The sequence below is a fragment of the Dinoponera quadriceps genome, unplaced genomic scaffold, assembly GCF_001313825.1.
Source record: "Dinoponera quadriceps isolate SergipeBrazil2010 unplaced genomic scaffold, ASM131382v1 scaffold616, whole genome shotgun sequence".
Taxonomy (NCBI): Eukaryota; Metazoa; Arthropoda; class Insecta; order Hymenoptera; family Formicidae; genus Dinoponera; species Dinoponera quadriceps.
The window spans coordinates 2,541,032-2,550,897 of record NW_014555184.1 but is presented as its reverse complement, the minus strand read 5'-3'; positions in this window follow the sequence as shown (position 1 = coordinate 2,550,897).

Genomic DNA, 9,866 nt, shown 5'->3' with positions numbered 1-9,866 from the left:
CATATTTAAAAGGGCACCGACCAAAAACTACTGCGTAAAATCAATTGAACTTATTCACACACAAGCCTTGCTATATCAGCTGTCAAAACATATAATGACAATGCGACTTAAGTGTGAAGTTAGCTGTGAAAAAATATAATTAAATCCTCTGTCGGGAAAAAACGAAATTACTTTCCGAACAACCCAATAGTAAAAGAAGTTTCAACACAAAATTTCACTCGACCGTTTTAATATAAACATTTTTATCATACGCTAGGTGCCAATACTGATTTGATTTTGGTGGAATACTGGGATAACAGCAGTGGAATAATTCTCGAAAGACTGTAATTGTACCCATTTCCAGTAATGATTATTAGTATTCTCACAATTGTTGATACCATAATTATATTGTGGAAGAAAGGATCAGAACTATGACCGGACTACTTGTTTATATCTGCAAATGTCTATCTACTTTTAATGTCTAAAATAGAACTCGAGTCTTTCGTTTGTCACACAACCGCACTTACTACTGAGTTATTTAGGCTCGTTAGCGGCATTCCCCGCTTTCCTAATTAAGCATTGAATTGGTACTTTGTCAATTTCCAATACTAAATGTGTACGATTCTCATATCGCGTATCTTGAGAGCCTTTCATTTGATATATTTCTCGGGATAGTCAGGAATCGTCCAAAAAGGAACATTCCTAAAAAGTTCAATTAAAAGCGAAAAATCTTCCATCACGCGGAACTTAAACGAACGATTCGGGATTAGCGGGATGTGCGACTTGAAAACCGAAACAAGAGGAAGAAAACGGTACAGGCATTTGATACCTCGTCGGTGTTCGTGATAATTTGTGATTATGTGAATTTTGCCGCGCTGTGATGTACGGATACGATTTCTCACGATCACGATGGTAGGTTTTCGACGAAAATTTATAGTGATGCTCTTACGTTATCGTTGCCGGATCTGCACCACTGCAAGAACATATGGATATAGCGAGACGGACTTTATTGAAATTCTCGTCGGTATAATTTGATGGCGTTGTAACTCGAGAATCACTTGTACCGTTATATTAAAACGCAATACTATTCAACAGTATGAAGCTGTTGAGTTAAATTTGATCTCTCTAACGAAATATCGCTTGTACAATAAAATGCGATCGAATTGGTTTCGTGTATAAAAATCGTGCTTGCTTGTAAAATGAAGGAACAAAATCGCGAGGGTGAAAAAAATTAAATCGGTTATACAAACACCGCGGACACGACTTTTCTCCGCAAGGTGCAACAGGGGGCCGAGCGAAAGTGCATGCGTGGTCCGCTTAATTAATAAGTAATCATTCTAAGATTAATGCGCGGTGGGGAGATACGTATTTCCTGCCGTTAAACTATAGATTAAACTGGATGTGTCACTGGTTACACGTCTCATTAGCCGGTGAAAGTACCGTGTTACACATTTGATCCTCGCCGAGCGCGGCACCAGCTGCTTCTTTTCCTTCGCAAGAGTGAGGCGCGCGAGCTTGCCATTGATTCTTTTTTCAAATGGAATTCAGAGGAAAAGAGTACGCGTAATCAATAATATAAGAATAAATATAAGATATCTGTTTTGGAGAAACGATTGCCGGTCTCTTCCTTGCCTTCAAAAAAAGATTTTGTAATCATGTACTTAAGACGTTTGTCCATCCTTCCTTCAGTATCGTTAACTATGTATCGCGAAAGTTGAAGGTACACGTTGAGATAAAAACCCTACGTAATTAGGAAGAACATTTCGAGATACGTATCTCGGAAATGTCCCTCGCAATTACGCAGGATTTTTATTTCAACGTGTACCTCCAACTTTGGCGGTACACGGTTAACGGTATACTATTTCTATTTTTTCCCCGTTGCATTGCAAGGCGCAACGAACGTTGATTCGATTTCTTCGAATCCACACGATTAACCTTAACGTTCGTTGAAGCGTGAGTGCGATGCGGAGTTGTTATCGGGAAAAATCGAGTGGCCACAATTCCAGGGCGAAAGGGCGACCTTGATAAATAGCCTAAGCGCGTCACGCTCGATGTAGTTTCGCGGGCGCTTCCTGTTGCGTGACCTCGCAATTCTCCTACGAATTTACCGAGCGTTTCTCCACCATCGTGCGGCGACTCTCCCGCGAAGGAACCAGTTTCATCCGATCGGGTATCTCTCGAGGTATAATTTCGGTTGCGTGATTCCCGATAACGGTCCACGGGCGACCTGTTGCGCGTACTATATTTGTGTTCGTGCGCATGTATGTGCGTATGTATGTATGTATTCAGACGCCCAGAATATTTCAGATACGCCAAAAAAGGGAGACAAACGGCGATAATTTACGGGCCGATCCGCAGCCACGCGCTGGCATGACGTCTCTCTCTCTCTCTCTCTCTCTCTCCCTCCCTTTTACCGCGTATCCTACCGCTTTAACGAAGTGCAAAAAGCCGAAGTCATCGACACGAGTAAAACTTTATGTACCCGCGGCTTCCCGGCATCCCTTAAACTCGATTTTTACTACGCGACAGGAAATAAACGACTCTGCCTCTGTGCGCGCCCGCTTCGTATGATTTTTACGCAGTTGTTGTCCTGCTCCTCGTGTGGCTTTAAACGCCGCTCTTTATTTCCAATATGGATAATGCTGAGCTGTTTATTCAGTCGTAATGTCCGCGCGTTAAGTGATACGCGCTGTGTGTGAGTCATAAAAATGAATTGTTGCCCGATCTAAAGGACAGCTTTTGAGCTTTCGTCGACCTCTGCGAAAGGCTATTTAGCGAAGTCCCGCAAGACCGTGTTACTCTTTAATTACACGAAACCACGATCGCTGTCTTTCCACGAGAACAACACTTAATTTAAGCGTCGCACTTCGGCCGATTAATATTTACGACACAGTGTTATTTGTTACACGATCTTCCCGGGACACGCTTTACCTCGCCTTAATTAAAAGATAGAAGAGACAATCGAGACTATATCAAATATAACGATAAGGAAGCACGTAAACGTACACACGCCAGTGTGCGCGCGAGTACATCAGAGTGTCATCAGCTCCTGAATATTAATTGAAAAACGGTGGCGCTACAATACCGAGCGTTACTACCAGTGCCTCGTCGGAAGGGTTAATTGCGCCTTTAAGAGCGAAGGGATAACATACCGCGGCACGCGCCTGCGGCCAGGGCAATAGTAATTACAATTTATTTCGGGTGTTCCCGACCCTCGTTACGGTATCCGCCGACACACGCGCGCAAGAACGCGGTATCACGATATCAGCGGACTGGAAATTATTTCGCGCGAGCTTCACCCGTAATGTTCTGCACTTGATTGCGCGTCAGAGTTTAATTAAACGAATCAATTAACCAGGCCGCTGACAACTAAATTGATTCCCCTATGCAAAATACGCCGATAGAGTTTGCAAACCGCGGGCTTAATAAAGTTCAGTTCGCGCGAAATCGTCGGCTCTATGCACATTTAGCGCATCGGTTTGCATAAAAGAGGCGTCAGCTAGCGCACGTTACGTATTTTCATGCGAGAGAAGGGTTTTTCTTATTTTCACAATCGCGGAAGAATGACGTTTGTCGTTTTTATACAATCGCAAAAAAAAAAACGATTTTTGTTATTTATATAATTGCAAGCGTAAAGAAGGATTCGTGGTTAAGACGCGATTCTTTGTTACAAAAAGAAGTACGATTTCAAAGCGACAGGTGCGGATTGAAGGAATGAATTGGAAAGTGGAAAAAATTGCGGAATTCATTAATGTCACCGTGATGTATCCGACGATCGGGCGTTAATAATATGTCTTTGCTGTTTATGTGATTGGCATATCATGGCAGGCGTAAAATTAGTCAAATTGGAAGATAAAATTATTTTACGAGAATACGGGTAATGACATTGCGTCTTGATATTCGGTTTTCGACGAATGAGTGCGCGTGTGTAACGTGTTCGACTTTCAAATATGTCTTCTGGATATCATGCCTGAGAAAGCGGCTTGGATTAATCGCATTAAAATAAGAACACACAAATAAGTTCGCCGACTTATCGCGCAAGTGCCGAATCGCTCGTAGCGGAAACAACCTGAACGCGAATATCTTTGAAATTTTTTATTAATTAATTAATAATAATAACTATCGCTAGTAACATGCGTCTTTCTATTCATTTATTGTATACGATGAGACAATAACTTTGATGTTTGAAGCTACCTCCCCTAGAAAAAAAGCGTTACCGCCATAAGACGATCGCTTTTGTAATTTTTATTAGATAAATTCTTATCTCACTTCCAGAGTTTCGAAAATATTAAAAATGATAATAGTGCTTTATTTTATATAAATATGCAATGTAAATATATGTTATAAATATATGTTATTAATTTATTTAAAAATATGACGATCTCTCTCTCTCTCTCTCTCTCTCACTCTCTTTCAAAATCTTAGTATCAATTAGACATTCGGAAGATTACGAATACCGTCCAAATATAATTAATACTAAGTTAATTACCGATCCGATTACCGATAATTAATACCTAATCGTTCGTTCCTATATTTTCTAATTAAGATCTCGATTTATACAGTTCATGAATCGCGCGATAAATCTCTTGTGTCTCGTTGACAATAGCGTAACGAAAGAGGCGAAGGCAATGTGTGACCTTTAATCACAGTCTGCATACGAAGGCCGCGAGCGCGATTAATACGTTTTCAGCGATTTATGAGGGTTGCCAGTGATGCGGAAATAACGGTGCATCCCCCGCGATAAATTTTCTGCACAGCTTGCAATTAAATTTCGCGTTCGAGACGCTTTCCTTGATCGCAGCCGCGTTCCCAGCACACTTTACGCTCCGGCTATCTCAGACTTCTTTAAACAATTTTTTCCTCTCTCCCCGTTCCCCCTTCCTCTCTCTCTCTCTCTCTCTCTCTCTCTCTCTCTCTCTCTCTTTCTTTCTCTTTCTCTTCACTTTTTTATCATTCCAAAGATAAGTGCGTGGTCACGCGTGACGCGATCCGCACTAATTTACGCAACATTAAAAAACGAAACAAACTCTTACGTCAACCCAATAACTTCGTAAAGTCGATATATTTTTAACAGTATATTGAAGAATCCGGTAAAATATAAATCAAAATATAAATCAATCAAAATATGACATGAAAAAATGGTAAATTGTACAGAGGAAAGTTCTATGTACGGCATGTATAGATTTGATTTCTTAATTTACAACCGCTCATGTACGCGTTCGACTATGGTCGCGACGAAATCTCTGATGTTGCTTGAAGGAATATATATTATGGGATATATTTAAAGATCGCAGGAAGGAGCGGTAAATCTTATCACCGATTTATATAGCCTTTTGTAGTTGACCGGCTATTCGATTTGATGTATGGCGCTCAGCGTGTCGTCGCCCGGAGCTTTTCGATTTCTATCTGGGGAGTGTGTTCTGACAATCTCAGGTTCTTATAAAGGGTCAAGTGCACTCAAGAGTGGTGGATCCTCCTCATTCGCAGGTACCTCGGAACAGGTAAAATCCGGAAAAAAGTCACGGTCAATAACCAGTGGGAATCAGCACCTCCTGCTTACCCATCATGTTTTACGCGTTAACGCCATCCCGCGCTTATTGCCACTAAGCCATCGACCATTCAGTTCCACCTGGCCTTTCACCCGTGTAACACCGAGACCGCCGTTGCCACGGTCTTAAATTCCGTTCACATCACATCAGTAACGGGCGTCAGCTTTCAACGCGGACAAACTCGAAATCAATCGTGTCGAAACAAATCGTGGTCGTACGACAATGATCAAAACAGTGAGATAAGAGATTTCTCGTTCCATACTTTTAAGATTCACGTAAAGCTTCCGATCAATCGCGAAGGATTGTTCCGAGAATTAAATTTGATTTAGCGAATATCTCGAGTGCTAAGGTTTGTTACAACCAACTTCGAATTTTCGTCAATCGTCGAATTAATCAATCAACTCGGCCACAGTCGTATTTATCAAGTCTCGCCGCGAGACTCTCGCGTACCGATTCAGCGAACTGTCTTGCAGCCGACAACCGTCAAGATTTACGGTGTGAATGCGCCATAATCCGAGAATTCCATGATTCTCAACCGAGGGTTGTTGAGGTCTCCCCCGTGTTCCTCCACACGTAATCCAACCCCTGTCAAGTCGCGACACTTGCCCCTGCCCCGAGAAAAGTCGAAGGAACCTGTTCGTGAGAGAAAGGTCGATACAACGGCGATCTCGGGGACGCACGGTCAGGCCGCGAAACTGCATAATTCTTGTCCTAATTCTCACTCGATCGAGCTCGCTTCTATCCTCTCCGGACGAATGAAAGGAACGTCACGTGTGATTTACGCTCGCGACACTCATCTCGGGGCGATGGGGGAGGGTTATGATGAGCGCATTCAACGATTTTCCGTGGATTTTTTGGTGGTTAGCCAACGTCACCGTCTCTCCCGAAGGGCCACCCTATTTAAAAGGGCATAAATTACCGTCGACGTGGCGACACAAAAGGCAACCCCCGCGAGCACCGGACGCCCATTCGTACGTAAAATATTGTGACAGGCGTGAACAGTGACTTTAAAGCGGCTGCTGGTCCGATCCTCAAGGGTCTTGTTTGCATTAAATTATGCGTCGCCGCGAGGCGAACGACGAATTATAATACTTAATTGGCCATCGCCGCCGGTGCAATGTGCATTGTCCGGGCTGAGGGAAAATTCTCGTATGCGCGCGCGACGCGAACGTCGCCGTGAGTAAAGCGCGAGCGGGAAGACCGCGTGAATACGCGAGCGTCCGAACTTATTTAATCAAGGACGAAGCTGTCGAAGAGTGCGTCGTCATAATACCATCGTATTTTAATAGAGAAATGTCGTTCGCTCGCATCCATGCATAGAAACTTGAATTTTATATCTTCGACGTGACTTTAGAATCCAACAAAGTGGTACGCTAGTTTTCACGCTTTTCTTTTATTCGAATGAATTTACACGCAATTCGGAAACGCGAGACGAATCTCGAGACGGCGATCTCGGCCTTGACGGCCGAGAGGCTCGACCTCTTCGTCAACTCTCAGCTCATTACACCGTTGTAACACTGCACCGCGCGGCGATGACGACCGAGATTTCGGCCGCGCGCGTTACCTGAGCGCATCGCGCTCTTATTATTAATCACACGAGGCGTCGCTTCGATTTCATTCGCTCGCGATGAGCGGCCCGCGATAATGCGTAAGCGGCTACATGCCGGAAGATCGAAATCTGCCCGATACCGTTGACTTCCGCACGAGGCGGCTGCAATGTCACATTTTGCATCGCCGGCCCTCGTCGCGCCGCCTGTCACGCGCGGCCTGTTGCACCGTACAGTCGTGCAGTCACCTACCGTTCCTGCCGTTGCGAATGCGAATGCAACAGCGGGAACGGGCAAGATGGAGATGATCGATTGAACGTTAATGAGGATCAACCAACTCTCCGAGTGAAATTCCCGGCTGGTGACACGCGAGTATTAATATCGTCAGCTGCTCCCGAAGAAACGTTCCCAACGTCCCCGGAAGAACAAGATTTTGGATCTAACGTAAAAGGGTAAGCGAGGAGCCGAATTGCAGATGTCGATGAGCACTGACGATCAGAGCCTCGCATAGATATTTCGCCGTTTTCACCCCTCATAAGGGGTTCTTCGTCCGTTTTCCGCCCGTTTTCAGCCGGTTCTATTATTTTTATGCTCGTTTCCTGCACTCTCAGCTACACACGGTCAATTGAGCGAAAGAATATGACAAAGACACGCGAGTATGTGTGAATATTTTGTGGAAAAGATCGCCCGTCTTCGATATTCGTTTTTCACCTGATGAGTGAGAGCACGTCAACGCGTTCTTCCGCTATAACTATTTGCTATTACGGAAGGATGTCCCTTTCCAGAAACGGGGTTATATTTATTCAATCAAAAGCTTCCACCATTCAAACTAGCTGCTTTTCGCGGGCTAACTCGAGTCGTAATTTCAGTTCTACAATCAATCCATTTAATTCTATATTGTCTTCATTGTCTACATTGTCTTCATTCGGTTCAATATTCACTGCCTCTGATATCGTGCATCTAAAAGTCTTTGTCGCTTCTTATTTGAAATCACTTTCTCGCGATATTAATTCAATAAAGCGGCCAATTGAAAAACGATGTCGAGCAAACGGAAGCTAATAAGTCTCGTGTTATGACTTTTGTAATAACGAAAATCTTTCGGTGCGCTCGCGTAACGAATGGCCGAAATAAAGTATCCCGTAATGCGAGGGAGAATGTTAATATCGCCCGTAATCCGAATTTATTCGTCCAATAATAAAGTCCGATAAATATGCCGGCGGCGGCGTCCGACGGCAAACGGAAATTTTCGGCGTGCGCTCTTGAGCAAACGAGCGGTAACTCGCGCCGTTACTTTGTCAGATAAGTTTACAGCGAAACAATGTCTCGGGGTCCGGCGGCAATCGGAGCGCTGTTTAATGCACTCTGCATATTTCGCGATCGCCGGGTGCACTCGGCCTCTTATTGATTCGCGTTATCTCCGTGTTTTGTTTATCGCGCCCGGTTTAATCGACTCAATTAATCCTGCGCGGGACTTTCGAGTCTTCCGTGATCGCCTATGGGCAGAAAAAAATCGCGACCGCGCGCGGTCGCATATTAATCGCGCATACAACCGGCCGATTGCTGATTTAATGTGTTCTTTGTGCGCGTGAGCGCGAACATGCGTGCGTATGCACGTAACGGTATTTCCTTTTCTCATCGGCGTAAGAACACGAATATCGCCGACTGCAAATTACAGATGATCAATTAGTCGGTTCACGAGTGATCCGTCTCTCGCGGGAAGATCTTTTCGAGACCGGCGCTCCGCGTAATGAAGACATCGTCCGTCAAGCGATACATCATACCTACTAAATCACTTTATACCTCTGCTGAGGTCAGCCACTGCCTCATGACCATCGAGATTATTGTAATTGTGTTTATTACCGCCATTACCACCGTTTAATAATCCCCTCAGAGTCTCCCGAGTCTTCAATCCTCCCCGTTTTCGTGGCTGCGCGGCGCAACAGCGGTTCTCAGTCTACCCTCTTTTTTTTATCGGATATCTCACTCTTACGAACGGTGCGATGTCAGTTACGCAATTTTTACCGCGCGTCGTGATTAGAATCTGTCTCCCGATCGCGTAGGGAAACTGGGAGGTGCAGTTGCGTTCGAGAAAGCGAGAATCTTCTTCCGATAACTCTGGTAAATTAATCATTTCTGCCGCTCCGGCAATTTCTTTCCCCCGTGTCTTGTTGAAAATTGTTACGACTGTAATTTTTCAACACTCTCGTCGCTCTGAGACACAGAGCATTGAAAAGAAGATTTTTCTCGACGCGAGTACCAAATAAAGGGTCGTTCGTTCTTATTAAAGAAATCCTAACGCGTCATCGCCGCGCACCTTGTAATTTCTCCCTTCTCTTTCTTTTCTGTAACCGAATATAACCTGCTGCCGGGCCTGCCTGGATAGGCGAATTAATCTAACGTGTCGATCTACCGGATCAATTTTGCGCATCACTGGCCCAATGTCGAATTTTGAGGGCACAGCGTGCTAGCAAGGCGGCCCGTCCCCTTTTTGCACGTGCCAATTATTATGGGGCCCATACGGCCTCCGTGGAGAAGGGCCTCTAATATCGCAATAAAAAAGGAGAAGAAGGAGGGGAAGGACCGACAGGGCGGGGGGAGGGTCCTTCGAGCGAGGGAGAAAGTACGGTCGGCGGGGGCGTACGATATCGGTTACACCCTGTCTGGGGTATTAATTACCCCGTGAGGCCCATAAGGCCCGGCGCGTGGCTCCCGCCGAGTCGTCCGTACCGTCGAAAGTGCAGCCTCGGAGTGCAGCAGTTGGCCCTCGGCGAAGGGACTGACATAAGGCGCG